General features: G+C 54.3%; 1 long non-coding RNA gene across 4 annotated transcripts in view; it reads right to left on the bottom strand.

Annotated features, from left to right (window-relative positions):
• LOC131516341 (uncharacterized) overlaps positions 1–12123 on the bottom strand; it is an 83001-nt gene that overhangs the window by 49641 nt on the left and 21237 nt on the right. For all 4 annotated transcript variants that reach the window (XR_009264002.1, XR_009264000.1, XR_009263999.1 and 1 more), the window contains exon 2: positions 1382–1530. This is a non-coding gene — a long non-coding RNA (uncharacterized LOC131516341). The remainder of the gene's footprint in view (positions 1–1381; positions 1531–12123) is intronic.

A 12123-nucleotide genomic window follows, 5' to 3' on the forward strand; every position in this document is an offset into this window, starting at 1 on the left:
AGTTTTTGGGACAGAGAGAGACAGAGCATGAACGGGGGAGGGGCAGAGAGAGAGGGAGACACAGAATCGGAAACAGGCTCCAGGCTCCGAGCCATCAGCCCAGAGCCCGACGCGGGGCTCGAACTCACGGACCGCGAGATCGTGACCTGGCTGAAGTCGGACGCTTAACCGACTGCGCCACCCAGGCGCCCCATTTTCTTCTTTTTTCTTAACCACCCCCCCCCCCCGCCCCCCAGAAGCAAAAGTTAATTTTTTTTTTTCCATTTTCGGTAGCAGGCCAGCTTGTTAGTCGACGGTCCAGATGACAACGTTGCCTTCAGAGTCTCTCTCCGGTCCGGTGGCTTATCAAGGAAATTTCTCAGGGACTGCCCATGCCCTGTGGGAGTTCGGTGCCCGCTGTGAGGGCAGTCAGTGTTTTGCCTCCTTACATGTGTGTACAAATTTATATATGTATATAAACAATTTACGTGTAGCTATAAATGTCTTGATGTCTTCGGATGGAGACGAACCATGCCTACGCGGTTCTTTGGGGGGCAGTGATTGAAAGGACGCGTTAATACTCAGGGCTTCATAAAGCTCTAAAATGACTTGCCCCCTGCTCTCCAGTTCCCCGCCTTGCCTCTCCCTTTCCCTTTCCACAGGTGGGGCTTCCAGCCAGGTGAGCCACACACGACGTTAGGTGCCGGTCAACAGTTGTCATCAGGAGAAACCAGCAGGACGGGGGTGCCTGCCTCCAAGTGTATTCCTAAGAGGACAGAGGCTGTGTCTCACAGGGGCCATGAGGACCCCCCCCCTCCCTGGCTTGTGATTTGTGGGGGTTTTTTTCCAGATAAGTCCGTCAAGATGGGGATGTTAAATAAGTCAAGGAGATGTGTCGATGATACACTGAAGAAAGGTCCCTGTACTCCACGCGTCTCCCCACGCTGGGATCTCAGCCTCAGCAATACTGACGTCTGAGCCAGATTCGGGCTGCCCCATGTATCGCAAGGTGTTAGCAGCGTTCCTGGCCTCTACCCACTTGATATTAGTGGCATTCTCTTTCCCCCCGCTGGAACGGCCAAAAATGTCTCCAGACATTGCCAGATGTCCCCTGGGAAGCAACATCGGCCCCTAGTTGGGAGCCAGTGTTCCGTGTGACACATATTGTGTATACAGAAATGTACATATACATACAAACAATTAAATATTTATATGTCCTTATTTTAAGTTGGCATCTGGCATAAACTTTTCCTTCAATCAGCATATGCACAAAACAGAAATGTAACATATTTTCTTCCTTTTCTCTTAAAAATTAATGTCATCTGTGATAATAGTGACATTTGCGGTGATTAAATAAATATAAGCATCTTCTATCTTTCTGTAAAGTTGGCATTGGCCTTACCCGGCCGTGAGATGGGGTCTTGGAGCTCCTTAAATTATCCCCCATGGTCCTTCCACAGTGACTTCTGACTCCTTGAGCTCTGATGGACAAATCCAGTGTCCAACACCATCCACATGTGTCTCTCTCCAGCCACAACATCCCAGAGATCCCTGTGCAAACGAGTTCAAAGAGAGAAGAAGACAGGTTGAAGTCTAGTAAATCCCCCATTGCACAAGGTCACTTTCAAAATCATCCCAAATCCAGTATATTAGTCAGGATAGGCAAGGCTATGGTGCAGTAACAAATACCCATTTAATAGATGTGGCAAGTGAGACTTAGGAAAATTCAGTGACTTCTCTATACCGTGCAATTATTTTTTTAATGTTTTTTTAAATTCATTTTTGAGAGAGACAGGCAGACAGAGTGCAAGAGGGGGAGGTGCCAAGAGAGAGGGAGACATAGAATCCGAAGCAGACTCCAGGCTCTCAGCTGCCAGCACAGAGCCCGATGCGGGGCTCAAACTCACAAACTGCAAGATCATGACCTGACCTGAAATCAGACGCTTAGCTGACCGAGCCACCGAGCTGCCCCTCTACACTGTGCAATTATTTTTTTTTTAATTTTTTTTAACGTTTATTTATTTTTGAGACAGAGAGAGACAGAGCATGAATGGGGGAGGGTCAGAGAGAGGGAGACACAGAATCTGAAACAGGCTCCAGGCTCTGAGCTGTCAGCACAGAGCCCGACGCAGGGCTCGAACTCACGGACCGTGAAATCATGACCTGAGCCGAAGTCGGCCGCTTAACCGACTGAGCCACAGGCGCCCCTACACTGTGCAATTATTAAGTGGCAGAACTGGGATTAGAATTTGGGTGCCCTGACTCCAAAATTGTTTCTTCCTGGTCCCCTGCAAGAGCTTTGGAAGGGCCTCAGGGAGCTGAGAATATCCCTGTTGCCACAGCAGGATGATCGTGCTTCCCAGGCCCCTGTGCGCTTCTTTAAAGGTGCCTTTGCCTCAAGAAAGATTAGGATTGTTCTATCAGGAATGCGAGATGTGAAGAGAAAAGAAACAGTCAACTCTTTTCATTTCAAAGTACATTTTTGGTACTCAGAGCAGAGACGAGTTCTTGAAAGCTAATGCTTTTGATTTGCAGGAACTGCTTTTTAAGTTCTAAATGCCTAATTTTTAGCATCAGAAGCAAAGCTCTGAAGGAAATCGGGCATACATTGTAGATTGGAAAAAGCATAGACGAAGCTAGACTGCCGTAAGGTCAGAGGTTGTCTATGGATAGGCAAGATGAGTGGGGATGGATAGGAGGCGGAGAGGAAGGCAAGGCTCATGTCGACAAGGAAGGGAGCAACTGTCCAAAGACCAGACTAGATGGCAAATCTCAGTAGACGCCAGGGGAAACAGATGGTGACAAGGGTGCCTTACCAGTGCGAGGATGCAGTGATAGATGACAGCGGGGACGGAGAACAACATGGCCAGCAAATATCCAGAGACTCCTTCTGATTGGACCGGCCAGGGTCACATGCCCAAGCCCACTGAACCAATCACCGTAGCCAGAGGAGGGCATGTTCTGATTAGACAAGGCTTGCGTTGTAGGTCCACTCCAAGGACTCTAATCTCGACCAGACCTTGTGGACCAGAGTGAGGAAGGGCAGAACCCTCCATAAAATGGGGGCTGTTATTAGACGGAGAAACGGGTCCTAGAGAGATGAACGAGTTTCCACAAAAGGAGGGGAAACGTCTCAGGGGGATGCAAACATTACGGTTGCTTAGCAAACCTGTGCTCTCAGTGTCCTCCCTGGGCTCGCAGTATTCCTGAGGGAAGCAGGTGCTCGACTCCATTTTCCGCTGGAACACTGACATATAAACATGGGGAAAGTTATCTATTTGTCAGATTTGCCCAGATGAGCTGTTGTATCCCTCCACTGGCTGACTTCCCTTTTAAGACAAGCTGGAGCGGGACAGACTTATCGTGGGGGAAGGTGGGCTTTGACACCAACCTTCCAGAACTTCACACAGAAAGGCTTGGGTTGGGAGACCAGGACTGGAGGCCTGTTTCAGGCAGGGCTGAAGCTGTCATGGTCTGATCTTGGGGGATCCAGCTGTGCGACCCCAAAAGGAAAGAGAAAGGGCAGTGGGGCAGAGCCCACATCTCTCTCTCTCTCTCTCAAGACTGCTTGGGCTCACGCTCACGGGTCGCCTAGCCAGTGTCCTAATCATTGAGGCTCAGGGAAATGAACAAAATTACCAAAGGACTTATCAGTGTTACTAGAACCATGATTTAAACCCAGAGTTATGAGGTTCTCTTCCCATAGCTGCTATCGCCTGGGGCATCATCCAGCCCCTGAATCTCGACCCTACTCGATTTTACGGAATGCTGTAGGGAAGCCCCCCCTCACCCCACGCAGGTGAGGAAAAGGAAGCTATGGCGGGCCGCCCGGTGCCACACAGCTGAGTAATAGAGCCAGGTGGTCCCGGGAGAACCCAGTGCTTCTCCCGCATGGCCTGGTGCTCCTCCTCTGCCCACAGCTTGTCCGGCATCCCTGGACCTCCATCTTCAGTGGGCCAACCATCTAGGGTACAGGTCTAGAAGGAGACATGAAGCCACAAGCCAGGTGTTGGCCTTTCTACATCCCCCTCACGGTGCCAGATCCCAGGGATTCCACAACAGTCTGAACGTACTTCTGCTTTGGAAGAACGAACCCGGTCTGCATCCTTGTTATCCTAAGCGTGTTCTGCGAACCAGCAGCAGTAACATGACCGGAGACCTTCTCAGGTCCTCCCCAGAATGAGGGTCTTTACTTTGACCAGATCCCCAGGGGATTCTTCCACATATCTAAATTTGGGAAGTGCTCGCTCTGAGCACCGGGACGTGTCCCGGCCTCAAAGGTTTCCAATCCACAGACTGTTCCTGCACTTTGCTGCTGCCATCAATACCCTCGTTACTGCCTCCGATGCGTTTACGCTTGAGGGTTCGCAGATACACCGGGCCCTTGTGCACGTAAAGATGTTACCGGCTCTCCAGTTTCCTAGGAGGGGAGTGAGAAAAGTCATGGTCCTTTGCTGTCACGAAGGACCAGAAGAGGAGGGTCACAGAGGCACCTTGGATGTTCCTGCTTCTGTTTCTCCCTCCTCTCCTGACACTTGATGACTGCTTGCCTTCGCCCTTAAGTACTGTGTTTGTAAACAAACCCACGTGTGAACCTATCAAGGGAAGCCAGGGCCCGAGCCCTGCATTGCCAGGGCCCCAGCATCTGCGTTTTTAGGAAAGCCTGCCCTCCGAGACAGAGATATTCACTGTGGATCTCCTGCCTTCACCGCAATTTCTTTTACAAAACAAAACAAAACAAAAAAAAACAACAAGCCTCAGTTCCCATTTTTTGGTCAAGGGGAAGATCCTGGTTTCTCTCCTCTTTCTTCTCGACTGAGCTTCGAACGACCCATACGCACACATTATAGCGAATAGCAGGTATCGGTCCTGTAAAATCTTGGTGAAAGAAAGGCAAGAAAATGGGGACGCTTTGATCTCCTCCCTACTTAGCGCAAAACCACAATGGTTGGAATGCTTTCGAATTCCGCGACACGGGAACGTTCCATCCCCACCCTGAGTCCGTGGACGTACACAGATGTAGGTTGACATTGCTTGGTGGGGGTAGGCCGGTGAGGGGGGTGGGAGGAGGCAGGCCCGTTGGACCATGTGTGCAATCATCACGGAATTAAAATTAAAAGCAAAACAAAGTACAGTGCCCCCTCGTCACGTCTTTATTTTTTGTTGATGGGATTTAACATAAAATACTGCTGACCCAGCTGAAATCTTCAGAATTTGAAGTCGACATCAGATCCCCGTGCACCATATTTTTGACTTGCAAATGCCTTCCAAGAATAGCTGGAGTGTCCTTATTAAGCCCGGCTTGTGATGCATCCGTACTTTGCGCCGTCTGCTTCAGCACTGTATAATTCATGGACTTGCCTTATGAAGTTCGGGAGGGATCGAAACCGTGACCAGCCCGTGAACTCAAGCTGACACGTCCATTATTTGAAAAGGAACACAGAGAAAGCAGACACCTGACCCACCTCTCAGCCCCAGCCGGCAGGGATCCTGAGCAGTCCTCACGTGAGCCAAGTCTCAAGTCCCCACGGACTCCGGGGCCACGGGATTCGGCGAAGGGAGACTTACTCCCAACTTACGCCGGCTCAGGACCTGCCGTCCCTCGTGATAAGGGGCAGCCCAGAAAACCCGCCTGTGGGGCCCATGGTATTTGGAGTTGAATTTCGTTAATTTCAACAAGAAAGGGCAAGCCCAGGCACATCATCGTCGCCATAGTTACTGAACGCGAGCTCCTCCCGCCTGCCAGGCCCTGGACCCATCATCTCCTTTGAGCCACACAGCAAAGTAGGACTTTCTGTCCCATTTGACAAAGGAAGAAACATCTCAGGTCCAGAGGCTGGCCTAAAGCCACACGGATAATGACAAGAAAAGCCTGGATTCAAACACAGGTCTGTTGGACTCTAAAGCCTACGTTCTTAGTCTGTGCTCTGCACGGCGGGCACAGAAACCCCAGGGCTCATCAGAGCAACTGGCCCATGGGAAGAAAATAACAGGAATGGTTTTTTGCATATGAAAATCCATTTTAAAACATCGATACTTGTACATTTTCGTTGTGTGCATAACATAGTATGACATTTGAATGTGCCTAATGAATAAACAAATACCTATGCATATATTGGTAACTGGTTTTTTTTTTTTTTTTCCTTCATAGGCTCCTTCCTGCACTGACCCCTGCCCAGAGGCTCCACAAACAAACTCCAGGTAGCCCTGCCAACCCTCTCTCCTCCGGACCCATTCTGAGACCCTCAGCACCTCAGGACCCTTTCTGAGACCCCATTCGCATCACAAAGACACCTGAGAGCTTCACTTCTCCAGCCTGCCCAGGCTGCCTAGCAAACAAAGAAACTGATGGATGTGAAATCCAAAGACCACTCCTAAACAGCAGAGTGACCTCCGATCATAAAGATCATAAACGAGGACCACCCGCCTGGGGGATCGGAAGTCCCCCAGGAGCTGGGTGGTCGCGATGGAAAAGTATCTCCTCCATAAAGACGAGTCTCAGAGCCTGGGTGGGGGAGGGGGTGCATTATATAGATGTAGGCATACAAGCTGAGGTTTCACACAGAATCTCGGACCCCCTCCTCACCTCTCTCCAGGGAACAGTTCAGTACAAAGAAGAAAGCCCGCAGTTAGCAGCACCCCTGCCTCAGACAGCCCCAACCTCCCCTTTGAGGGGTCAGTTTGGTTTGAGCACCCAAACAAGCCCCTGCCACCTACGACCAAGGCCTGGGGGACCCGGCCAGAAGCCTAGATGGTGTAGACAGGTCCTGCCCATCACACCTCCTGAGTGGCTCCGTCTCCCGCCCCCGGCCTCCTCCTCCACCGTGACTGGGGCCTCGGCAACTGCCACGCTGGTGATTGAGACGTGACTGGCCTCCGTCTACAGCAAGTCCGCATGATGGTGCTCTAATCCCCTTGGCAACCACCCACCACCTCCCTAGCTGTGAGGCCAGGAGTCCGTCTCCAGGGCTCCTCCCCAGCTGTGGGCAGACCAGGGGGAGGCCGGCCCCTTCACTGAGTTCCCTGCCTTCCCCCGGGGCGGCTGGAGGCACCAAGGAACCCAGCCTGGCTCCCAGGGTTGACAGTCTGCAGGGCTGGGCACACCTGGCTGCCACCCACGGCCAGTGACACAAGGGCCAGCAGGTCCCTGTATGCCCATAGCCAGACGCAGGCCCCCACGCACACAGGGCACAGGAGAGGCAGGCCTCCCCCAGGATGGGCGGGCCGGGTCCTAGGGGGGAGTGGGGGCACCCGGGGAACCCCTTGAGCTGATGAGAATGCCACGTGCTCGGCCTGGTGCCCCCACTCTGTGTCAGGCAGGGTGCTTGGCACACAGCTCATCACCGCCCCCCCCCCCCCCGCCCCGACTTCACACGGCGAGCCTGAGACTCGGGGTTATTACCACCACCACGTTACAGATGAGGAAGCTGAGGCCCCCAGGGAAGAATTGAGCACCCAACGTCCCTGTGCTCAGAAGCGACAGATGAGCAATTTGAGCCCTGCCGGCCTGCTCCAGGGGGGCCCAGGCCCCCTCTGCCTTCTCAGGGTCTTGAATCTTCGCCGACCGTCAACCTGAGCTGAGCCCCAGGGCCGCCGCAGGGTGTACACACGAGGACAGAATCTCTGGAGTCAACGGGCTGAGTCGCAGAGACAAGACGGCACCCCGGAATCAATTCTAGAATGACAAACTAAAGGGGTGACTAAGGGAGAAAGGAGCATTGAGCTTGGGAGCCCTGGGTTTGAACCTGAGCCTCCCGAACCTCAGCCTCCTCATCTATAAAACGAGCCCTCTGCAGGGTGGCCCAGAAGGACCCGTGAGCACCTGCACTGTCCCCCGCCATGAGTGGGTGCCTCATGAATGCTTCCTTGCTTCCTTCTTCTCTTTTTCTGTCCCTTGAAAGCAGTTCATTAAGATCCTGCAGCAGGGAGCACTCCCCGTGGGCTTCCTGGAGTTGGTGACACGTGGACCCCCCCCCCCAAACCCCCCCCCCCCCCGAGACCTGCGGCATCTGATCTCAGTAGAGGTGAAGGTGTAATTATTCACCCAGCACGTCACGGTTCTGGGCCTCGGCTTCCTCATCGGCAGAACTGGGATAAGCACAGCCACTTTATAAATAATCGTGTGCGTAAAGGCGCCAGCAGAGCCTCCTGGGAGAGAACCGGGAGCCCGGAGATTGGTGTTCCTGGCACCACCTGGGGCCAACTTCCTTTCCTCATTCTTCTACCGAATAAGAATGTTGGGGCACCTGGGTGGCTCAGTCGGCTGAGCGTCCGACTTCGGCTCAGGTCAGGATCTCGCGGTTCGTGGGTTCGAGCCCCGTGTCGGGCTCTGTGCTGACAGCTCAGGGCCTGGAGCCTGCTTCCGATTCTGCGTCTCCTTCTCTCTCTGCCCCTCCCCCACTCGTGCACTGTCTCACTCTGTCTGTCAAAAATAAATAAATGTAAAAAAAAAAAAAAAATTAAAAAAAAAAAAGAATGTTAAGTCACTGGGTGAGTCGCGTAGCCTCTCTGGGGCTCCTGCTTCCTCAGGAGTTAACTGGCCTGGTTGCAGCTCTTCAGGGTTTCCTCTTGACTTTAAAGCTCCCTGAGGCCTCATTACTAAGCAAGGGCCCACGCTGTCCCAACAGCCTCCCCACCCAAGGTGCCATCAAAGACCCTGCACCCCTGGGGAATGGCATTCAGGTCCAGGGTGGGAAAGGCGATGCTTCTGGGCCGTATCCTGTTTGAGAGAAACAAACAAACAAAGAAGGGACAAAGAGCAAAGAAGAAGAAATTCGCCTTGAAAAAAGATCACAGGACATAAACTCTTCCAGCTGGCTGATGGCTGATGGCAGGGCAGCCCTGTCACCTAGAGAGGGGACGAAGGGCACTTCCTCCCTGGGCGAGGGGCAAGGCTGACCAGGACGTTGGTGGAGACAAGCCCCAGGTAAGGCAGGGTGCTCTGACCACATGCCAGGTCACACACAGGGGAGCAAAACGTCTACTTCTGACCGATGGTTAAGAGCTAGTGGCAGGTGACAAAGCCAGGTGAGGAACCACAAATGGGCCCCGGGCCCCTAGACGTAGAAAGTCTCCCTGCTCTTAGGTTTCCTGCTTCCGGGGTATATTATTCTCAACGACTTACCCATACCCACACCCTCGCTCAGTTGCGACCAAAATCCCATCCTTCCTAGACAGGGGTCCACAACTCGCGTTCCTTCCGTGGAACTTTGGGGTGGGGTGGTTTGCCATTGGGGCTTTCAGCTTTGAGTCCCCGCTGCTACCCAGAGGGCTCCTCCGAGCAGGGGGCTGGAGAACTGCAGGGGAATTTCCCTAGTCTCTAGAATGGAGCTCTGCTTTGCAGGAAGCTTCCTCCAATGTCCTTCCCCACCAGCCTTGCAGGGGTGACCTTCATCAGGAAGAGGTGAGTGTAGAGGAGGGATGGGCGGGAGCCCCTGATAGGGCTGCACACCCCAGCCTGACCCCACCTTTCTCTCTCTCTCTCCCCCTTTCTTAAGGTGCATTAACTAAGCACCTAATATACGCAGCCCTGTCTGACTACATACATGTGGCACATGAAACACCGCTGTCTGGGGTTCTAACTCCACGCTCCCGCCAGCTCTCCGGAAGCAGAGGGACCTGGAGGCCAAGAGCAGAAAGGGGTCCTCAGCCTGTGAGCCTCACCACCGGCCCCATTTCACAGATGTGGTCGGGGAAGGGGGTCAAGGGCGCCCCTCTTGAGACCAAGCCTTGTGCCTTCCAGGCCTGAGAGGGCCCAGTGTGGGTGCACGGACTCCAAGCACCTGCTGGGGCACCTGCTGTGCACGCAGCACCGTGGCGGACTGCGGGGGGTCAGGCCTGATCTGGGGGTAGGGGGCGCAAACACACACTGAGATGACTCACAGCGGGCTGCTGCAGGGGACTGGGGAGGGTGTGAGACAGAAGCCCAGGCTCCCTTAAAAAAAAAAAAAAAAAAAAAGAGCGAGCCTTAGAGGGTCATCCCTCACACGGCAGCCCAAGGGCACTGACAGGAGTGGTGGTGAGCGTCCCAGTGCTAAGGCCCAGAGAGGTGCTCCACCTTGCCCAAAGTCACACAGCAAGACGGGGCAGCCCCTGGCAGGGAGCCCAGGTCCCCACAGTCATCTCAGACCTCACGGGCTCTTCCAAGTGGGTGGCCCCCTCCTGGTTCCACTCCCGGACTGGATGTCCAGTCCTGGTGTTCCTGCAGCTTGGAGCCAGCGCCTGGGAAGGGGAGGGTGGGGGACGGAGGGGGATTGGTGCAGAGGAGAACACAGAAAGTGCCAGCTGATTCATATTTCTAAATGTCATGTTATTCTAGGAGCGTTCTCACTTTGCCACCACCTTCGTCCACCCCCCGCTTGCCATCTTGAAGAAGGGCTGTAGAGTGGCCAGGGGAGGCGGGGGTGCTGTGAGACCGTGCCCCCTGGGTGAGCGGAGGGGAGGGCGCTGCACAGGGAGCCCGGGTTCAAGACCAGGCCCTGGAATCGGCAGCTGTGGGACAGTCAGCCTGTCCCACTTCCTTTGTATGCCTTCCTTATGCAAAACGTGGAGGGGCTGGGCTGCCCCAGACCCAGACCGGCTACATATCGGCTTTGCCTCAAAAGAAAACAAAACCAAACAGATTCTTGGGCCGCACCCCTAGAGATTCCAATTCAGTAAGTCAGAGGTAAGTCCATAATCCCTATTCCCTAACCCCTGGCCAACCGGGTGGTTCGGGCACAACGGGTCCACAGAGGGGTGCTGGGAAAGCTCCCAGCGACATGCTTCCGTCAGACATCATTTTCTTCAGGACTTCTTTACCTCCTCCGGAAGGCCCTCCCAGATTTACCCGCCCCATCTGCCACCTCCAGTGCTCATCACTCTTGGCCCTGCCTCCTCGCCCACGCTCATCTACCGCTCGCAAAAGGCATTTAGTCATTTGTGCATGTGTGTGCGTGTGTGCGTGTGTGTGTGTCCTCTGTGAATTCAGTGAGGTGAACCTCCCATGCGGCGTAGAGGAAGGCGCTCAGCACCGGAGCCAGTTCAAAGCTGCCCGAGGTTGGGTTGGGTGACCCGGGGGAAGCGCCTCAACCTCTCCAAGCCTCCAGCTCCACATCTCTTAGATGAGCCTAAACAGACGTGACCTCGGGGGGCCGCCATGAGCCCCCCTGAGCTGAAGCGTGCAAGCCCTTAGCACAGGGCTTGGTGGGAGGGGGCAGTCAGGGGCCCCTGAAGGGCCCCAGAGGGCCCCTGACTTGATGGGTTGCCAGATGGGAGATTTGGACACCTGCCACCCAGCGTGTGCCTGTAGACAGAGGACTCGGGCAAGCGTGGGTCCTCCACAAAGAACAGGTGAGGTTCAGAGTCCTCAAAGAACCTTTCAAATGAGCCTCGGAGCTGTCCTGCCGAAGACAGAATTCCCCGCAAACAGTTCAATAGAAGAGACAGGAGCGGAAGGGCTGCTGACAGAGGCGGCCAGGGTTAAGGGGATCGGAAAGGGTCACGAGCGTCTGTGATAGCAGGCGGTGCTCGTGCCCCAGACCTAAAGAGGCTGGGGCAGACGGCATTGCCAGAACCCAGAGGGAAAGTTGGACACGTGGAAGAGGGGCCACCCCGCTAGAGCATAGTCACAGAGGGAGGTGGTCATTCCCGGAGCCACAGCATCACAGCAGAGAGAAGCAAATGACACAGAGATCAATCTTTCTCCTCCCACTTTCCCTTCTCATTCTGGTGCCTTCCATTGCCAAGCCAGCGGCACAGGCAGCCCCTAGAGGTCCCCCTCCTGGGCCTCAGAGAAGGGCAGAGAGAGTTTTGCAGGTTACACGGGGGTTGGGGGGGATGGTGGGAGACAACTCGGGCAGCCTGGTGATGTCCCAGCTCCTCCACACCCCCACCCACCCTCTCCACTCTGCAGGGTCCGGGGGGACGTGGCTGACACAGCCATCCAAAGACGGGGCTTCAGCCCCTTCTCTGCCACCAACACACAGGAGGATGTGTTGGTCCCCACGTCAAGCCCCGGCCTCCTCATCTGTAACCCAGAGGGGCTAAACGAGCCATCCCCTTCCAATCCTGACCTGACGTTTTCCTCCCCTGCCCTTTTCTAGAATACAGGCCCGCTCGACAGGAAAACGGGCTTGGAGAAGCAGGGAGCTTAGCAAATGGAAA

Source organism: Neofelis nebulosa, chromosome 7, assembly GCF_028018385.1.
Source record: "Neofelis nebulosa isolate mNeoNeb1 chromosome 7, mNeoNeb1.pri, whole genome shotgun sequence".
NCBI classification, from domain to species: domain Eukaryota; kingdom Metazoa; phylum Chordata; class Mammalia; order Carnivora; family Felidae; genus Neofelis; species Neofelis nebulosa.